The sequence below is a fragment of the Pituophis catenifer genome, unplaced genomic scaffold, assembly GCF_029215685.1.
Source record: "Pituophis catenifer annectens isolate HBS135680 unplaced genomic scaffold, rPitCat1.0.hap2 SCAF_15, whole genome shotgun sequence".
In the NCBI taxonomy this organism is placed as follows: Eukaryota; Metazoa; Chordata; class Lepidosauria; order Squamata; family Colubridae; genus Pituophis; species Pituophis catenifer.
Window position 1 is genome coordinate 2,950,920 of NW_027256895.1, and position 4,390 is coordinate 2,955,309.

Genomic DNA, 4,390 nt, shown 5'->3' on the forward strand with positions numbered 1-4,390 from the left:
ACCTGAACTCACCCCAGCCAGCTTCTATGCCTAAGGCAGAACTAGAACTCCCAGTCTCCTAGTCATTGACCTGAACTCACCCAGCCAGCTTCTGTCCCTAAAGCAAAACTAGAACTCACCGTCTCCTGGTGATTGGCCCGAAGTCACCCAGCCAGCTTCCATGCCTTAGGCGAGACTAGAACTCCCAGTCTCCTGGTAATTGACCCAAACTCACCCAGCCAGCTTCTGTGCCTAAGGCAGAACTAGAACTCCCAGTCTCCTGGTGATCGGCCCCAAAGTCACCCAGCTAGCTTCCGTGCCTAAGGCAGAACTAGAACTCCCAATCTCCTGGTGATCGGCCCAAAGTCCAGCCGCTTTCATACCTAAGGCTGGACTAGAACTCACAGTCTCCTGGTGATTGACCCAAACTCACCCAGCCAGCTTCCGTGCCTAAGGCAGAACTAGAACTCCCAATCTCCTGGTGATTGGCCCAAAGTCACCCAGCCAGCTTCCGTCCCTAAAGCAGAACTAGAACTCACCGTCTCCTGGTGATTGGCCCAAAGTTACCCAGCCAGCTTCCGTCCCTAAGGCAGAACTAGAACTCACCATCTCCTAGTGATCGGCTCAAAGTCACCCAGCCAACTTCCATGTCTAAGGTGAGACTAGAACTCCCAGTCTCCTGGTGATTGGCCCAGAGTTACCCAGCCAGCTTCCGTCCCTAAGGCAGAACTAGAATTCCCAAGTCTCCTGGCCCAAAGTCACCTAATCCCACCTACAGAGAATATTCTGCCTTAGCCCAGGTCCTCGGCCAGGACTCGACAGGCGAACAAAAACTGCCCAATCCAGGCTGAACATCTGGCTGACTGGGCGACCAACCATCATCATCATCATCATCATCATCATCATCATCATTGTCGCCATCCTCATCATGACACCTTGGCTCTCGGGCACTTGTGAAAATCTCGACGGGCTTTTGCAACAAAAGAGAGGAGATTTAAGGCCACCCGGGGACCAGGAAGACGCGATCCCTCTTTGCGGTGGGCATAAGATATTACGATGGCCGGAAACCCCCCCCCCTCCTTCCCCATTGAACAAGGGGGGGGGAAGGAAGTCAATATATTAATGCAATATATTCAAATTAATTCAATATATTAATGTACCGATGCAATTTATCTGTCCGTCCATCAGGATTTCTTCACATTTTAGCAGTCCTGCATCTCCGTTGGGATTGTTAAGGGAAGATGTTGGCACGCTGGATTGAAACTGCCCCCCCCCCAAAAAAGTGGTGTATTTAGCCATCAAAACCTCAAAAAGACACTTTTCCCAAAAAGGTTTCCACGATTTTGGCCACGACTCTTCTCTCTCCTTCCCTCTCTCTCTCTCTCTCCCTCTCTCCCTCTCTCTCTCCCATCCTCACAATAAAACAACTCTGGATGGCATACAAAAAAGTCACGTCAATAACGCTGACAAGGAAGGGGAACAGTTTGGAGGTGCCCCCCCCACCCCACCCCAGGAATAAGCAGCTGGGAAAAGATTTGGGGGGTTGAAACCCCCTGCAAGGGGTTCCCCCCCCTCCGAAGAGCTGGACAGCTGTTGCGGAGTTCTTTCATTTGAGGAAGGAAAGAAGGAAAGGAAGAGGGAAAGGAAGAGGGATGAAAGGAAGGAGGGAGAGAAAGAAGGACAGCAGGAAAGATGAGAGGGAGAGAAGACGGGAGGGGAAGAAAGGAAGAAAGAGGGAGAGGAAAGATGGGCGGGTAAGAGAAGGAAGGAGAAAGGAAGAAAGGAAGGAGAGAGAGAGAGAGAGAAAGAAGGAAAGGAAGAAAGGAAGGGGGAAAAGAGGAGAGGAAGGGAAGGAAGGAGAGAGGAAGAGAAAGAAGGAAAGGAAGGAAGATGGTAGAGAAGGAAGGAGAGACAAAGAAGGGGAGGACGGAGGGAGAGAAAGAAGGAACGCAGGAAAGATGAGAGGGAGAGAAGAAGGGAGAGGAAGAAAGAGGGAGAGGAAGAAAGATGGGAGCTAAGAGAAGGAAGGAGAAAGGAAGAAAGGAAGGCGAGAGAGAAAGAAGGAAAGACGGGAGGGAGTGCAGTAAGAATGGAAGGAGAAAAAGAAGGTAAGAAAGATGAGAGGAAAGGAAAGGGAGGAAGGAAAGGGAGGGAGGGAGAGAAGGAAGGAAGGAAGAAGGGAAGAAGAAAAAGAGGGTGAGAGGGATGAGAGGGCGGGAAGGAGGGAGGGAAAGAAGGGAGAAAGAAAGATAGGAGGGAGAAGGAAACAGGGAAGAAGAAACCAAAGGTAAGAGGGATGAGAGGGAGAGAAGGAAGACAGGAAGGAGAAAAAGAAGGGGAGAGGGATGAGAGGGAGGGAAAGAAGGAAAGAAGAAGGAAAGGAAGATAGATGAGAGGAAGACGGGAAGGAGAAAAAGAAGGCGAGAGGGATGAGAGGGAGGGAAAGAAGGAAAGGAAGGAAGGAAGATAGATGGGAGAGAGAGAAGGAAGATGGGAAAGGAGAAAAAGAAGGCGAGAGGGATGAGAGGGAGGGAAAGAAGGAAAGAAGAAGAAAAGGGGGATAGATGGGAGGAAGACGGGAAGGAGAAAAAGAAGGTGAGAGGGATGAGAGGGAGGGAAAGAAGGAAAGGAAGGAAGGAAGATAGATGGGAGAGAGAGAAGGAAGACAGGAAGGAGAAAAAGAAAGTGAGAGGGATGAGAGGGGAGGGAAAGAAGGAAAGAAGAAGGAAAGGAAGATAGATGGGAGGAAGACGAGAAGGAGAAAAAGAAGGCGAGAGGGATGAGAGGGAGGGAAAGAAGGAAAGAAAAGAAAGATAGATGGGAGAGAGAGAAGGAAGACAGGAAGGAGAAAAAGAAGGTGAGAGGGATGAGAGTGAGGGAAAGAAGGAAGGAAGAAGAAAAGGAAGACCCATGGGGGGGGGAAAGCAGGAAAGCAGGAAAGATGAGCGGGTGAGAGAAGAAGGGATGGGAAGAAAGGAAGAAAGAGGGCGAGGAAAGATGGGCGGCGAGAGAAGGAAGGCAGGAGAAAGGAAGAAAGGAAGGAGAGAGAGAAAGGAAGGAAGGAAGAAAAGAGAAAATTGGATGAAGGTTCTGGGGTCTTCCCAGGCCATTCCAGCAGAGGAATAGGATTCTCTGGAAACCCCCTACCCCCAAAAGTGTATTTTTCCCCCCAAAAAAATAGTTTCCACAATTTTGACCCCTGCAAAACCCACGATCGTCTTAGCTGGGTGGGGGGCACATGGAAGCCACGGAAAGGGGTTGGAGGGTGGGGATTAGGGGATCAGGGGTCCTCACGGCCCCCCCCTCCCTGGGAGGGGCGGCAGAGAGGGGAGGGGTGGGGGAGTGGGGAGGGGTCTTCCTCCTGCACGTGCCCCTGCCACGCGCCGGCTTTCCCGGCCCGAGATCAAAGGCGGGGGGGGGGGGGTCGGGAGGGAGGATCGCTATAAAAAAGGGGTCTCCGGGCGCGACCCCCCGCGCAGAGGAGTCTCGAACTCGTTTCAGGACCCCCGCCCGGGTTGGGAAAGAAGGAAGGATGATGATGGAGATGGGGAACCCCAAAGAAGAAGGCAAGGAAGGGAAGAAGGTAAGGGAGACCCTCGCCCACTCACCCACGCGTGTTCCGCGCGTCTTCCTCCCATCTATCTGCCTTTCCTTCTTCTTTCCTTCTTTCCCTCCCTCTCATCCCTCTCACCTTCTTTTTCTCCTTCCCGTCTTCCTACCCTCTCCCTCCCGTCTTTTCTCCTTCCCGTCTTCCTCCCATCGATCTTCCTTTCCTTCTTCTTTCCTTCTTTCCCTCCCTCTCATCCCTCTCACCTTCTTTTTCTCCTTCCCGTCTTCCTTCCCTCTCCCTCATCCCTCTCCCCGTCTTTTCTCCTTCCCGTCTTCCTCCCATCTATCTTCCTTTCCTTCTTCTTTCCCTCTTTCCCTCCCTCTCATCCCTCTCACCTTCTTTTTCTCCTTCCCGTCTTCCTCCTTCTCCTTCCCGTCTTCCTCCCATCGATCTGCCTTTCCTTCTTCTTTCCTTCTTTCCCTCCCTCTCATCCCTCTCACCTTCTTTTTCTCCTTCCCGTCTTCCTTCCCTCTCCCTCATCCCTCTCCCCGTCTTTTCTCCTTCCCGTCTTCCTCCCATCGATCTGCCTTTCCTTCTTCTTTCCCTCTTTCCCTCCCTCTCATCCCTCTCACCTTCTTTTTCTCCTTCCCGTCTTCCTTCCCTCTCCCTCATCCCTCTCCCCGTCTTTTCTCCTTCCCGTCTTCCTCCCATCGATCTTCCTTTCCTTCTTCTTTCCCTCTTTCCCTCCCTCTCATCCCTCTCACCTTCTTTTTCTCCTTCCCGTCTTCCTCCCAACTCTCTCTCTCTCTCTCTCTCCGCAGCTGCTGAAGCCCCTGATGGAGAAGCGGCGGCGGGGAGCGC